Below are 17,397 nucleotides of genomic sequence, written 5' to 3'. Positions count from 1 at the left end.
TAACAGTGTTGATAATGGACATCTTTGTTTCACTCCTAATAATGGAAATGCATCTAGCTTGTCCCCATTGCATATGATGCTTGCTGATGGTTTTAGGTAGATACTGCTTATTATTTTATGGAAATTCCTTTTATTCCTATGCTTTTCAGTGTTTTCAGTAGGAATGGGTGTTGTATTTTTGTCGAAAGCTTTTTCTGCATCTATTGAGATAATCATGTGTTATGTTAGTTTTTTGTTAATATGATCAATAATGCTAATAGTTTTTCTAATATTGAACCAGCCCTGCATTCCTGGTATAAATCCTACCTGATCATAATGTATTATTCTCATGATAAATTGCTGTATTCTTTTTGCTAATATCTTATTTAAAATTTTTTGCATCTATATTCATTAGGGAAATTGGTTTATACTTTTCATTCTCTATTTTGGCTCTTTCTGGTTTAGGTATCAGAACCATATTTGTATCATAAAAAGAATTTGGTAAGACTCCTTCTTCCCCAATTTTCCCAAATGGTCTATATAGCATTGAAATTAATTGTTCTTTAAATGTTTGATAGAATTAACATGGAAATCCATGTGGCCCTGGAGATTTTTTTGCTACAAAGTTCATTTATTGTTTGTTCAATTTCTTTTTCTGAGATGGGGTTATTTAAGTATTCAACTTCCTCTTCTGCTAATCTGAGCAATTTATATCTTTTAAAATAATCATCCATCTCATTTAGATTGTCGAATTTATGAGCATACAGTTGGGCAAAGTAATTTCTAATTATTGTTTTGATTTCCTTCTCATTGGAGGTTAGTTCATCCTTTTCCTTTTTGATATTGGTAATTTTGTTTTCTTCTTTCTTTTTTTTAAAATCAAATTGACCAAAGGTTTATCAATTTTATTGTTTTTTGTCATAAAACCAACTCTTGGTTTTATTTATTAATTCAATTGTTTTCCTAATTTCAATTTTATTAATATCTCATTTCATTTTCAGTATTTCTAATTTGGTATTTACTTGGGGATTTTCAATTTGTTGTTTTTCTAACTTTTTTGGCTACATACCCAATTCACTGATCTCTTCTTTCTCTATTTTATTCATGTAGGCATTCAAAGATATAAAACCTCCTCTAAGAACTGCTTTTGCAGTATCCCATAAGATTTGGTAGGTTGTCTCATTTATTGTCATTCTCTTGAATGAAGTTGTTTATTGTTTCTATGATTTGTTGTTTAACCCACTCATTCTTTAGGATTAGATTATTTAGTTTCCAATTAATTTTGAGTTTATCTATCCTTGGCCTTTGATTGCATTTAATTTTTATAGCATTATGATGTGAGAAGGAGACATTAACTTTCTCTGCCTTTTTGCACTGGATTGTGAGGTTTTTATGCCCTAATACATGGTCAGTTTTTATATATGTGCTCTGTCCCACTGAGAAAAGCTATATTCCTTTCTATTCCCATTCACTTTTCTGCAGAGATCTGTCATATCTACCTTATCCAGAGTATTATTCACCTCCTTAACTTCTTTCTTGATTATTTTGAGATTAGATTTATGAAGTTCATAGAGGGGGAGGTTGAGGTTCCCCATTAGTGTGGTTTTGCTGTTTATTTCTTCCTGTAACTCCCTCAACTTCTCTAAGAATTTGGATGCTATATCACTTGGAGCATATATGTTTAGCAATGAAATTGCTTCACTGTGTATGGTGCCTTTTAGCAGGATATAATTTCCTTCCATATCTCTTTTGATTAGATGTACTTCTGCTTTTGCTTTGTTTGAGATTAGGATTGCTACCCCTGCTTTTTTTTTTTTTTTTTTTTTTTGCATCAGCTAAAGCACAATATACTCTGCTCCAACTTTTTACCTTTACCCCATGTGTATCCCCCTGTTTCAGATGTGTTTCTTGTAAGCAACATATTGTTGGGTTACTGTTTTTAATCTATTCTGTTATCCATCTCCATTTTATGGGAGAGTTCATCCCATTCACATTCAAAGTTTTGATTACTATCTGTGTTTTTCCCTCCATCCCTTTCTCCCCCATTTATGCTTTCAGTTCTTCCTTCCCCCTTCCCCCTTCCCCTTCACAAGAGTTTTAATTGTTGACCACCACCTCACTCAGGCTTTCCTCCCTTCTTTCAGCCTCCCTCTTTTTTACTCCCTTTTTCCCTTACTATTACTTCCCTCCCTTTTAACCTCCCCTCCATTTGCTTTACCCCTTCCCCTCCTACTGCCTATAGAGCTAGTTATATTTCTATTCTTAACTGAGTTTTCCTCTCCTTGAAACAAATCAGATGAGAATAAATGTCAAAAAATATTAATTGCTCACCAGTGGGCCAAGCCAATATAATAAAAATGGCAATCCTACTTAAATTTATTTACTCATTCAGTGCCATACTAATCAAAGTACCAAAAATTATTTTATATTTATATTTCATATTTTTATTTAAAAATTTGAGTACCAGATCTCAGTCTGTATTCCAAAGTGGTAATCATCAAAAGAATTTAATACTGGCTAAGAAGTAGAAGGAAGAACCAGTGGAATACATTAGGTACACAATAAACAATACTAAATGACCATAACAATCTACTCTTTGATTAATTCAGTGATCCAAGCTTTTGGGACAAGAATTCATTATTTACTAAAAATTATGAGAGATCTAGAAAGAAGTTTGGCAGAAACTTCTTATAAATTAATATCTCACACTGTATACCAATATAAAGTCAAAATAAGTACATGTTTTAAATATAAATGTGATATCATCAGCAAATTAGGGGAGCATGAGATATCTTACCTGTCAGGTGTATGGAGAAGTGAGAATTTAAAAGAAGAGATAGAGAACATTATGGGAAGTAAAATGTATAATTTTATTACGTTAAATTCAAAAAGATTTAGCATAAAGAAATTCATTACAGCCAAGATTAGAAGGAAAGCATAAAATTGGGGAAAAATTATTCAGCAAGTTTCTCTGATAAAGGCCTCATTTCTCAAATATGTAGAGAAGTGAGTCAGATATATAAGAATACATCATTCTCCAGTTGATATTCAAATGATATGAACTGGCATTTTTCAGAAAAAGAAATAAAATCTATTGATAGTCATATGCGAAAAAATGCTCTGAGTCACTATTGATTAGAGAAATGCAAATTAGAACAACTTTAAGGTACCACCTCACATCTATCAGATTGCATAATATGACAGAAAAGAGAAATGACAAATGCTGAAGGGATTTGGAAAAATCCCTTCACTAATGCACTTTTGTTTTGATTGTAAATGCACTCTATCATTCTGGAGAGCAATTTGGAACTACTTCCAAAGGTCTATAAAACTTTCACTTTGACCCAGCCATTTGGGAAATGGCTGAACAAGTTGTGCTATATGATTGTGATAGAATACTATTGTGCCATAAGAAGTGATGAGTAGGAGGGTTTCAGAAAAAACCAAAGTGAAGTGAGAACCACAAGAAAATTGCAGACAGTAACAAAAATATTGTATGATAATCAATTGTGAATGACTGAACTATTCTCAGCAATAAAATGATTCAAGATAATTCTGAAGGACTTATTAAAAATGCTATCCTCCTCTGAAGGAAAAAAAACCGATGGAATCTGAATTCAGATCAAAGCATACTTTTTAAAAAAACTTCATTTATCCTTTTTTTTTGGAGAGGGGAGGTAGTTTCTGTGATTTCTTTCTCAATATGGCTAATACAGAAATATGTTTTGTATTGCTTCATGTGTATAGTCTATATCAAATTATTTGCCTTTTCTTGGACAAGAGAGGTTGAGAAGGGTAGGAGAGATCTTGGAACTTAAAATTTTAATAATCCATGTGTTAAAATTGTTTTTACATGTAATCAGAAGAAACTTTTTTAAAAAAATAAAAGTTTGATACCAATCTCCTCTAAATTCACCTGATCTGTACCAGGGTTTGTTTTTTTTCTTCAATAGTTCATTATAGTCAGTTGAGTTTCCTTTCCTGAAGCTAAATTGGTCATAATCTTGATATTGGTTCTCTTTATGTATTTTACATTTCCTATAGAAATAGTTGTAGTATAATGAGTCAAGAAGAGCTTTGTTCGAGTCCCACCTCTAAAATATAGAATGTGTGATCCTGGGGAGATCACTTAACGTCTCAGTGATTAGTTTCAGAAGAGTTACTGGCTTGCAGTAGAGGGTAGAGGGAAGTTTTTTATCTGAAAGTTGCATCAGTGAACTCACAAATTCAATCTCTCTGTATTTCTAAACAATCCTTCATTTCTTTTGAAGTCTCATTTTTTGTATACATATAACTATGTAGTAGTTTCTGATAGTTATTTTTAATTTATTTTCAATAATGATTTCACCTTTTTAATTGTGTATGTTACTAATTTAATTTCTTCCCTCTTTTTAGGAAGGAAAAACTACTAGTTTTATCATTTCCATAGATCTTTTATTTTTAAAACTATTTATTTTTCCCTAATTTTCAAGATTTCCTCTTTTGTGTCTATTTTAGGTTAGTTTATTTAGGAAAAGGTGAAAATTGGGAGAAGTATATGGGAAAGTATAGTTTAGGAGAAAGGAGAGAGGCCAAAGACTTATGTTTTATATAAAAGCATCGTCCCTCTAAATCTTTAATACTCATTTAAAAAAAAAGAATTAGTCAGCACTGATACAGTGAGAATCAAGTAATACCAGAAAGAGTGTAATTAATAACATTTTTAAAAACAGATGAAGACATCATTATGTGGAACATACTCTGCAAGGATAAGTCAAATGAGAAAATACTTCTATAGGGCTTAACACAGTGAATGAAGCACAGTAGGTGCTTTTGGGGATGTTAGATATTATTGTCATTGTTGTTATTAATTCATATGTCATTTTTCTCTATAGATTGAGTCCAGGAGTCGGGAACCTGTGGCCTCGAGGCCACATGTGACCTTTAGATCCTCAGGTACAGCATTTTGACTGAGTCCAAGTTTTACAGAACAAATTCTTTTATTAAAAGCATTTGTTCTGTGAAGTTTGAATTTAGTCAAAGGGTCAAACTTAAGGACCTAGAAGAACACATGGCTTTGAGACCACAGATTCCCCACACCTGAGTTAGACTGCTGGCTCATCAAAGCAAAGATCAATAGGCACATATTCCATCCATACATCAAGATCATTTAGGGTTCCTTGGAAGTTGTAATAACAGAATTAACCCTGTTCATTGACGATCTTAAAGTATATTTGTACATAAACAGATATGTATATTTAGATGTATATATTGGTGTCTAGGATCTTCTCAGCTCACACAACTCTGCCCTCCTAGTCATATACTATATAGCAGTTTCAGCTCATTAAGTAGATGGGCATTTCCTAAGTGCTTACTATGTGTCACTAGGCATTGTGCTAAGAACCTGGGACACAAAGAGGGGAAAGGGAGTAATAATTTATTAAGAACTACTATATGCCAGATACTATACAAACTGTGCTTTGCAAAAATCTCATTTAATACTCATAAATCATGAGAGATAGATTCTATTATGAATGTTATTTTATCGTTAAGCAAACTGAAGCAGATCTTGACTTGCTCAGGGTTACAACTCAAAAGAATCAGAATGGATTTGAATGCAAATCTTCTGCTTTATCCACTGTACCAGTTTGATTCCAAGAAAGGCAAAAAAATAATCGCTATGCTCAGATAGTTCACAGTCTAATGGGAGAGAACACATGAAAATAACTAGATAACATATAAGGTATATACTGAGTTGATTGAACGCAATCTGAAAGGTGGAGGCACTAACATCTTAGAGAAACCTGAAAAGACCATCTCCAAAAGGTAGAATTTGAGATGAATCTTTAAGGAAGCCACGAAACTTAGAGGTGGAAGAGAGGAAGGAAAGAATTCCAGGCATGGGGAAGGGGCATTTTAAAGGCACAAGTGACATATATTAAGAAATTTAAGAAGGGCAGTATTTCTGTAGCAGACATCTGTGCATATGCAGATATTTGCTAATAACTGTTACAGATATTATACATACTCCTTGACATGATTATTTTCAAGAATCTGTTAGGTGCATAAGTGATTTTTTCTTAGAAAAGAAACACATAAGACAGACATTGGTGCAATATTGCCATTTTCAAAAGTAAGGTGAAATTTTTTTCTTTATAATTTTGTAAATTCTCACTCAAAACATGACTTTTCTATTTAAAGATTAAAGGTAAAAGTTAGTAATATTATATGATGCTATTCTGAATGTTGCTTCATTTTATATGATGAACTAAAAAAAAGTACTGATAAATGAAATGGAATCTGTCCTTCCCTTAAACTCCTTACCTCTTTCATTAAATTATTGGAAATCTATCAGACTTTGTAATGGACTCCCCCCAGAGTACCAACAAACTAAGGGAATTCATTCAAAAGTCAATCATCCTTCAAGTATATGACAGTCTACAAGAATCCAAAGAGATACTTATTAATTCTTCCTCATGTAGTGAATTAAATGAAATAGACTGATGTTTTCTTTCAGCATCCAAACAAAATGTTCTGGAGGAAGTGTTAAAGTTAAGTTTTTAGAAAGTTTGTTTGTTACAAATATACATTGTAAAACGTAACCTTCCCAAAGAGGTACTGGTTAGACTCACTTTCTAACAAAATCAGTTCCCTTAAGCAAAAGTGCAGGTAATTCAAGAAAAATTGAAACAATTACTTAGAAAGTATTTAAACTCAGATTATCTATTGTTTCTCTTCAATGCTGCAGGTATTTCATAAGAAAAATAATAAACTATTATGAAAATAATATTTGGTTCAAGAAAAGTAGAGTAATATTTTCATATTTTATTTTGAAATAGTGGAGCAAAATATACAATATTGAGTAAAGTATTTATATAAGTATATTATTATAGTCATGTATATGACATGATATTTGACAAATATCAGGGCATAATATGCATTTAAAAAAATAATAACCATTTTATAGTGCTAATGATTTGATACTTGATACCTCACATCTGATTATTTTAAGCTCTTGTCCCTGACCTTCTTATCTAAACAGTTGCCAAGATTTATCACAGAATCACACAATTTTAGAGTTGAGATGGACCTTTGTGAACATCTAGTCCAACACATGCCTGATAAGTGGACATCCAGCCTTTGCAGACTTCCACTGAGGGTAATGCATTACCACCTGAAACAGCTCAGTTGACTTTTAAACAGCTATACTAGTTAAGAAAATAACATTTTTGCATCAAGATCAAATGTTGCTAATTGCAATTTATACCCACTGCTGTTTACTTTTTTCTCTCCAGAGCCAAAAAGGGGCAAATCTAATCCCTGTTAAAAACCTTCAGATACCTGAAAACAGCTAATATGTTACCCATGAGAATTTCTCCAAGCTAAAATCTTGTTTTTTCAACAAATTCTTGCAACTTTTGTAATGGACTTGAATTCAATAAGACGTAGGTCCAAATCCCACTTCAGTCACTTACTAGCTGTGTGTATTGGGTTAGTCACTTAACCTCTCTAATCTCATTTTCCTTATCTGTAAAATGAGGGGGTGATCAATATGGTGCCTTCCTTCTAGCTCTAAATCTTATAATACCATATGATCATATGAACATTTTTTCTCATCTATGCCCTCATTATTATCTTCCTATAAGGGATCCTCTTATCTTAAATTCTGTCATTCTTCAGTGTATTTTTCACACTATTATTTATTATTATTATTTTATGTGATTTATTATGAATAATTGATCAGATCATGACATTCTTCAACTTAAAATCCTTTGCCTCTTTTTTTGCTACGACATAAATTTCAAACTCTTTTCCTTAACAATCAGTGCTCTCAACATTGTAGTACTACTCTTTCTAGACCTACCTTTATTACTTTTTTCCATATACTTTATACACCACCACTATTTATTATTAATAGTAGTATTTCTTGACCAGTTAGCATGTATAAAATTGTGCTACTATTTTTAATTGGGTTTTTACTTTTTTTTAATGTGTCACTGAAGGAGTTTTTGAGTATTGTGCTCCTAACCCCACTTTCCCCATTAAATCTTGTGTTTTTTATTGTGTGATCTGGCACAGCATGGTGTTTTGGGAGTGTGCATATCACATTACACTAGAATTCTGTATCTGCATTGGTACTTTATCCAATTGCAAAAGATGGAATCATTACCTCTCTAAACATTGTATCTCCTCTAGGACATGAAAGTGTATTTTTTTTCTGCATGGTAGTTGCTATTAACATATTTGATCAAAATTTAAAAAGTGAAAATGAATAAGAAGATAAAGGTAAAATACAAATGACAATTTGAAGAAAACACATCATTAAAAGTAAATATATATACATAAACATATTTATGCATGTATACATATGTATATAATTATTTCAAGCATATCCATGTATATATACATGTGTGTATATTTGCATCAAATGACATTTAAGATATACATATAATATATTTATGTGGGCAGAGCCAAGATGGCAGAGTAGAAAGACACACATACACAAGCTTTCCCCATGCAGCCCATAAAATACCTGTAGAGAGGGATTCTCAACAAATTCTGGAACAGCAGAAGTAGAGAGCAACAGAGTGGAGGAGATTTCCAGCCTAGGGTGACCTGAAAGGCCCATGGGAAACGATGGTTGCCCCAGACCCAGAGTGGAGCATAGCCCAGCTTTGGATGCACAGCACGGATCTGGGAGGAGGACACATTGGGGGCAGAATCCCCAGTCCCAGCAGCAGTGGTCCACAGATCCCTCAACCCACAGGCTCCAAAGGTCAGTGACAGGGTTTTTTTCAGCTGGCCAGGAAGGGAGAAAGACCTTCCCATAGCTCTGGGCTCAGGCAGCAGCTACAGAGGCCACATCATCAGGTGGCAGCAGTTCCCACAGCAGCCCATGCAGCAGCCTGCATCCATTGTTGGATCTTAAAACCCCTGGGGGCAATGAGGAGCTGAATAATATCTCAGCCCTATGTAGAGGCCCTGAGGGAACAGATTTTTATCTCACACTGAATGGCGGCCCTGCCCATCCAGGTTAACTGAAAATCAGCCCCTAGTGCTGATTTGGTGGAACTGGAGACCAGATGGAGAGGTAACTGCTAAGATTCTGGGCACAAAAATCTCTGGCTGCTCCCACACTAGTGTACACGCTTGATTGTGCCACCTTAGAGGAACTGAGATCTTATAGATTTCCAGAGTATAACCTACTCTTGACAAAGGACCCAAAAGTCAAGTAACTGGTTGGGAAAATGCCCAAAAAAGGGGGAAAATAAGACTATTAAAGGTTACTTTCTTGGTGAACAGATATCTTCTCCCATCTTGGGAGTGGGCGTGGAATATGATATTCCAGAAGTCAAAGGAACTAGGACTAAAACCAAGAATCACCTACTCAGCAAAACTGAGTATAATACTTCAGGGGGAAAAATGGTCTTTCAGTGAAACAGAGGACTTTCAAGTATTCTTGATGAAAAGACCAGAGATGAAAAGAAAATTTGACTTTCAAACACAAGAATCAAGAGAAGCATGAAAAGGTAAACAGCAAAGAGAAACCATAAGGGATTTACTAAAGTTGAACTATTTACATTCCTACATGGAAAGACAATATTTGTAACTCTTGAAAACTTTTTTCAGTATCTGGGTAGCTGGTGGGATTACACACACATACACACACACACACAAGCAGAGACAGAGCACAGGGTGAATTGAATAGGATGGGATCATATCTTTAAAAAGTGAAATTAAGGGGTGAGAGAGAAATATATTGGGAGGAGAAAGGGAGAAATGGAATAGGACAAATTATCTCTCATAAAAGAGACAAGTAAGTGACTTTTCAGTGGAGGGAAAAAGTGGGGAGGTGAGAGAAAAAACATGAAGCTTACTCTCATCACATTCGACTAAAGGAAGGAATAAAATGCACACTCATTTTGGTATGAATACCTATCTTACAATACAGGAAAGTGGGGGAGAAGGGGATGAGCAGGGTGGGGGGGATGATGAAAGGGAGGGCAATGGGAGGAGGGAGCAATTAGAAGTCAACAATCTTGGGGAGAGACAGGATCAAAAGAGAGAATAGAAGCAATGTGGACAGGATAGGATGGAGGAAAATATAGTTAGTCTTACACAACATGACTATTATGGAAGTCATTTGCAAAACTACAGAGATATAGCCTATATTGAATTGCTTGCCTTCCCAAACGGAATGGGTGGGGAGGGAGAGATGAAGAGAAATTGGAACTCAAAGTTTTAGGAACAACTGTTGAGTATTGTTCTTGCAACTAGGAAATAAGAAATACAGGTGATGGGGTATAGAAAGTTATCTTGCCCTACAGGACAAAAGAGAAGATGGGGATAAGGGAAGGGAGGGATGTTAGAAGGGAGGGCAGATTGGTGGTAGGGGTAATTAGAATGCTTGGTGTTTGGGGGTGGGGGGAGGAGAGAAATGGGGAGAAAATTTGGAACCCAAACTTTTGTGGAAATGAATGTTGAAAACTTAAATAAATTAATTAATTTTAAGAAAAGATATTTAAGATAAGAAACTGGTTAATTTTTTAAACTCAACTTAGTAAACATAAATAAAAGCAGCATTCTCATATACACAAATGGGCAGAGAATGAGTACTGTACATAAATCTGTGAATATCTGTCATGTACAATTTACATTTTTAAGTAAATAATCAATTGATTATTACTTTAAAAAAACAGAATTTGACATGTTTTCAATATAATTTACAAATAATGTGCCTGCATGTAAGAAGTATAAGACCGCCTATGTGTAAGACTTGGCTACTTTGATGAAGAAAGTGATCCAAGATAATTCTGAAGAACCCATGATGAAAAATGTTATCTACATGTAGAGAACTGATGAACTCAGAATAAAGACTGAAGTATATTTTTATTAAAAAAAAAAGAATATATTTATGCATACATGCATATATATATACATTTAAAATGCTTTGGGGTTTGAGCAAATCCAAATTTTTCCACATAAAGATAATTAGTCCTAATCCATTCACCTCTGGTTTTTAAAAATGTTTTTATTGGTGTCATTTGTTTTTTACATCACTGTAATCATTCCCTCTCACCCCCTTCCCCCATATCCCATCTGTTGCCAAGACCTTTCAATTTTAAATTTGTAACTTCTCTCACATTTCCCCTATTCTCCTCTAATACTGTCATTACCCTGTTGCAGGTCTCCATGACCTCACCCCTGGACTATCACAACCTGTTGACTGGCCTTCCTAACACAAGTCTTGGTGTGGTCCACTCTAGTCCTTCCTCCGTGCAAATTTATCTCCCTAACATACAGGCCTTTAGAATCTGTCATCTCCTATTCAATAAACTCCACTGGCTCCCTATCACCTCCAGGTTCAAATATAAAATCCTCTCTGTGCTGTACACAGCATTTTATAACTTTTCTGAACTTTTTCTATTGCTCCTCCCAAGCATATAGTCTTTGAGGAAATAATTGCTAATCTTGCTAATCTCCGAAGAAGTCTGTTTCCCAACTTCAGGTATTTTCATCAGCTCTCCTTCATGCCTGGAATGCTCTCCCTCTTCTTCTCCACCTCATGGCTTTTCTGACTTCTTTCAAGTCCAGCTAAAATTCTACCTTTTAGAGGAAGACTTCCCAATTTTTCTCAAATTTAGTGTCTTCTTTCTTTTAATTATTTCTATTTATCATTATATTTGTATACATGCATATGTATATGCATATTACACACACTATATATGATCTCATTTATGTGTATTTGTATATTTTCTTAAAAGCAATGTCTGCTGTCATCTATCTTTCTTTGTATCTCACTATTTAGCATAGTGCCTGCCGCATAGTAGATACTTAATACATTTTTATTGATTGAGTGCATACATGTACCAGAACTCTTTTTGGTCCTTTTTCAGTGAACAAAAATCTACTTTGGTTTCCTTTGTTATCACAAAAGTGCTACTATAAGTAATTTGTATGTACGAACTATTTTTTCCCATATAAATGTCCTTCTTGGGTTCGGTGTCTAATGGTACAATCTCTTTGTCAAAAACTTTGGACATTTTAGACAATTTTTTGCATAAATCAATATTGCTTTTCAGAATCATTGTACTGATTCGTAGGTACTCCAAAAAAATATAAATGTGCCTGTCTTTATCAACCCACTCAGTATCATCCATTCTCATCTTTGTCATCACCCTCATTTTTCTACTTTGACATCCTGATTGTTTCCATTAATTTAATTATGGAGAATCATTCTCTAACTGACCTTTTAATTTTTCCTTACCTTGAAATAGAGTCATGTTGTTAGACTTTCACTTTAATGAGAAACGTTAGTTTTAACATTCATTTCTTTTCTTCACAACTATATTTTATGATCCTTCACTGTAATCACAAAGTAGAAGTGCTTTTTATAATTAGCATTTTCTTATAGAAATCAGAGAATTTGTATACAATTGTTATAGAGTCATCATAATTGTTATAGGGTCATCATAATTTTACCTCAGATATTCCTTGGCATTTTTTTAGTTCAACATTTCTCGTAATATTTGAGATAATTCAATAACTAGCAATCATATCTCCGAGTCAAAGAATATGGACAAATCAATCACTTTCTTAACATAATCCTAAATTGTTTTGAAGAATGTTTGGACCAATCCACAAATGCACCAATCATGTTTTAATGTACCTAACTTTCTGCAGTCCCTTTACATTGACATTTTCCAAATTTTGTTGTCTTTTGTTTATTTGTTAGAAATCACCTGGTCTGACACCCTCCCTCATTTTACAGAGTATTCAAAACCTTCCACAATCTTATTCCATCCTATTTTCCTTAGTTGTCTCATACCTTGTTGTCTATTCTCTCTCATTAGATTGTGGGTAGAAACTGTCTTTTACCCCCTTTGTATCCCTAGGGCTTAGCACAGTGCTTGGCATATAGTAGGCACTTAATGAATATTTAATGATTGATTGATTATAGAATCTAGCAAAACCAGTCTTTACTATTCTCTCTGTACGCTTTCTTCTGTTACCATATTTCCACTCATTCCATCCTCCAGGCTTACAGTAGACTTTTGATCTTAGAGGGTTTGTTGAATCAATAGTTCCCCAGTGACATCTCTAGAGTTTTACTAATGGGCTTCCTCCTTCAATTAGGCTCCTTGTCATTTGTGCTTTTTAAATATAATATATCAGATAAACCATTGCATGCAAGTTTCTCAACCTCAGGATCCAAAGTAAACAAAATTTTGGTGATACGGAAGAGGTTTGAGGTAGAGGTTAGGGGTGGTGGGAGTCCAAATGCGCCAAGGCAGTGTCGCCTGGAATGAATTCAAACACTAAAGCAGTTTTTCAGTTAAGAGACAGTTTATTGTAATGCCAATAGAAGTGAGTGAAGTCCCTTTTGAGAACTTGCCAGAAACTGAGGATGGTGCTAGGGTTTATATAGAAAGGGGACATGGGAAAGGAATGCTGAACACACCAATCTAAGGTAATCTAAGGGTCCAGTTGTCTTTAGGAGCTATGGGTGGGAAAGTGTAGGGTGTATACCAGATACTGAGGGAGTTGTCAGAGTTGTGGACCTTGGGGATCTGGTGCCAAAAAGGAGTCTGTAGGTCGGTATCCCTGTTCTGCTCTGATAAGGGAATTATAAAGTTGTACCTGGAACAAGGGAAAATTTTCTCCTGGTGGGGAGGAGGCAGCTGGGTTGTTTTCAGAGACATGATCTTAGAGCTTTTTGGGGTCCAGGTTCTACTACCCCATCAGTTCCAGCCCAATGGAAATAAGCAATGTGAATTAAAATAATAATAAAATTCACAATATTTGGGACCTGGCTTTAAAATTTGAGAGGTAATATTAATTCTTCAACTATAATAGTCAGGAAGTGTGACATGGCATAATAGCGTATTGGGATCAGAGACAGGAGTCTGATTCTGCCATGAAATTGCTTTATGTCTTTAGTAGCTCCTTCTTTCTTCAGGTCCAGTCTCCTCATCTGTAAAATTGGGGAATTAGATTGGAGTTCATATATAACTAGCATTTTTTAATTGCTCTTCCACAATTTAATAGATCTGTGATCTCCTCAAAGAAAGTATTTCCTTCAGTGATATGAATTGGCCTGTCCAAACAAACCTTTGTCTATATTTCTCATTCATGTCTTCAGATCTTAGCCTGCCATGCTTGGAACTTTCCTTGACATCTTTTGATACTGAGCAATACCAACTAAGCACACAGGCTGTTGTTTGGTAGTTTTTCACTTTGTTGGACAAACTGTGGTTCTAGCTGAATCACATTCCTTTGTACATCTGGCTGAAGATTCATTTATTGACCATTCATAATATATAAAGCACTGAAGGAAGAAATAACAAAATATTAATCAGGGACAATAATAAGAATTGACTACATAGAAAGAAACACTTGTTTCTATTTTATATAGTGCTGCTAAGAACTAAAGACAAAATAGATGGACATTGTTTGGGAAATGGTTTTAAAAGTTGTACAGGAACATTATGAAATATACTGTGATATAAGAAGTAAGGAATATAATGAAAGAAGCTTGGGAAGATAGAAAAATTAATGGAAAGTAAAGGAAGTAAAAGCAGGAAAATAATAAGCACAGTAACTATATTGAGGGAATAACAACAACAAAATATCAGAATTGTATGTTAGGATGTCATGACCAAGCTTAGCTACAAAGGAAAGATAAGAAATGCCTCTCCATACTAAATCATGCCTGTTTGATGATTAGTTTTGCTAACTGGTTTTTTTTCCTTTTAAAAAATATTTTGTATAAAAGAAGCCTCTTTGGCATGGAGGAGGAAGATATTGGGAAGGAAAGGTGATGTAAAAACAAACAGCATTAGCATAATTTTACATTTAATTTTATTTTGGATGCAATTAGGGTTAAGTGACTTGCCACAGGTTAGCAAGGAAGGATGTGAGATTGGATTTGAACTCGGGTACTCCTGACTCCAGATCTGGCACTCCATCCATTGAACCAACTAGCCTACCCTATGAGCAGTATTTTTTTAAAAAGCTGGTTAGTTGTTTAAATCTTTTCCTTAGGATCAGAGATTTGGAGCTGGGAAGCCCTTTGAGTTCAGTCGAACCCCTTGAACTCCAGAGTTAGTTTTTTCTATAGTATCATGGGATATGACTAAATCTGGGCTAGTGTCAGGATTTTTTGGGAGGAAGGTATCTGGATAAAGAGATACTAGGATACTAGTGACTAGGGGTCACTGCCAACCATGCTTAAAGAGAGGAGTTCTCTCCTCTCTTTAACTGCAAGTCCTTGCACTTCAGATATGCCCTATAATGACCCAGAGATGCAGTGAGAAGAGATGAAGTAAGTGGGAGGGAATCAAAGGCTGCAGCAGGGGAAATGTTGGAAGAGAAAGGAGAGGACATTCCAAGTTTTGGAGCCTGAGAGAGTTCTTGCGGTCACTGGCTGGGCGACAATTGTTTTGAAAGGAGCATAAAGAATATTCAGTGTTCTCTCCCTTCTGTTCTCAGCCTGGCTGTTACCAGAATCTGTCTGCTAGACCTGCTTGACATGCAATTCTAATCAAAATGACTTTTATAGCTTGTGTGTATAAACACAGCCACAAATCCTCAAAGAACCAGGTCTAAACAATCAGAATTGTTCATTTAAGAAATGTGATTCATATAAGTGGTTTTGTATATCATGAGTCCTTTTCTTCTTTGATCTGTTTGTGGTATAGACCTTATAGAATTAATATTGAATGGCCAATGTGTGCAATCAATTTAGAAGCACTGGAAGCATAATTCCAATTTGTTCCCAAAGTGATGGACTTGAGCAAATTGTGGTGTATATTTTATACATGACTGATAAATGAATTGGGTTTGCTTTATTGTTTATCTAAGGGATTTTTTTTTCCTTTCTCATTTGGAGAGTGGAGGTGGAAGAGAAAGAAATAAAAGTTTATTACTAAAAAAAATCATGAAAGGAAAAATGTGTCTACCCTTGTTGTAGCCTGAATGCTAACATCTGTGTTCTACTTACCATTGGTAGTATCTCATTTCTCATTAAACTTTAAGCTCCATGAACAGAGAGTCTGTCTTTTACGTATACTTTTTAAATCCTCACTACCCTACATAGCTCTGAATTCAGTGTGTACTTTACCAGTGAACAGAGAAGTTTGGTTAAATCTCTGCTTTAGCTATTTGGAATTGGGAGTACTAGTACTATGATTCTTTGTGTGAATATCTGGTATTGTAAGTGTGATTATCTCTCTTTTTGTGCTGTGAATGAATAACTTTGGGTTGTTGGCTTTTAAATTCAACATCTGAAATGCTTCAAGTTTCCCTTTGGTTAAACATCTATATTTTCCCTTTTGTTTTTCAAGGATTCATTAGTGTAGAGACTTTATCCAGCATCACTGACCTAAAGCCCTCCATGCCTCAGTAAGTATTCATGAGTTGCTGTGCCTGAAAATATTAATTATCTAATGGTGGACCTTCTGGCAATGAATTTGATTAGTCCAGTCTTCAGACCACAGATGTTGTCCATACCCAGTAAATCAACAAGCAGTTATTAAGGGACTACCACATGCCTGAAACAGGGCTAGATGCTGAGATGTAAAGACTCAAAAGAAACATCCCTATCCTGAAGGAGCTTACATTTTATCCAGGGAGTCATGTAAACATTCAGTTATATACAGAATTTTGATGAAGCATGTAAGAAGTGAGGTCAGATGAGGCATAAGCAGAAGAATATCTGGTGATATTTAAACTAAGTTTTGAAGGAAACATAGAATTCTAAGAGGAGGGCATGAGGAGTGAGTAAATTAAAGGGATGTGGGGATAGGATAGAGGTCAGTCTGTCCTAAGAAATCAGTTAAGAAATGGAGTCTTATTGTGAGGTGCAGCAACAATTGAAGAAAAAGACTTGGGAAACTGATGAGATTTATAAAGTGAGGCAGAATAAGAAATTTTGGTTGAATCCTAGGTTGCAGTTTTGTGTGACTGAAAAATTACTTGCTCTCCTTGACATAAACATTTAGAAGAGAGAAGATTTGAAGAAGAGATATGATGTGGTGCCCAATAGAGAGTATAGAGTTGTCTGTTTGATAGATATAGGCATTTCTCTGGAAAGGCTATGAATACATCTCTAAATCCTTGTTCTCCTTAAGCTCCCTGTAGCATCTGACCCTGCTGATCATGCTTTCCTCCTGCATTCTTTTTTCAGGATTTCATGATATTTCTCTCTTGGTTCTCCTCCTACTTATATGTTATTTTTTTTTCTTGCTTGTTTTCATCAACATCTACATCCTGCTGGTTAAGGGCTAGTATACTTCAAGATGTACTTGAACTCTTTTTTTCTTTGTCTATATGCTACTTCCTTGATAATATCATCATATATATGTGTGTGTTTGTGTGTATGTATGTGTACAGATATATATACACACATACATGTACATATATATGTATACATTGTGT

At 34.7% G+C, this 17,397-nt stretch overlaps 1 protein-coding gene across 1 annotated transcript in view; it reads left to right on the top strand.

Annotated features, from left to right (window-relative positions):
• The window catches only part of LOC140505813 (sodium channel protein type 9 subunit alpha-like), a 146,665-nt gene that overhangs the window by 31,510 nt on the left and 97,758 nt on the right, over positions 1-17,397 (top strand). Inside the window, exons 3-4 of the mRNA XM_072612198.1 lie at positions 1,090-1,148; positions 16,305-16,362. The gene's annotated coding sequence lies outside the window, so the exon portion shown is untranslated. The remainder of the gene's footprint in view (positions 1-1,089; positions 1,149-16,304; positions 16,363-17,397) is intronic.

This window comes from Notamacropus eugenii, chromosome 5, assembly GCF_028372415.1.
Source record: "Notamacropus eugenii isolate mMacEug1 chromosome 5, mMacEug1.pri_v2, whole genome shotgun sequence".
In the NCBI taxonomy this organism is placed as follows: Eukaryota; Metazoa; Chordata; class Mammalia; order Diprotodontia; family Macropodidae; genus Notamacropus; species Notamacropus eugenii.
This window is presented reverse-complemented; position numbering and strand designations above follow the sequence as displayed.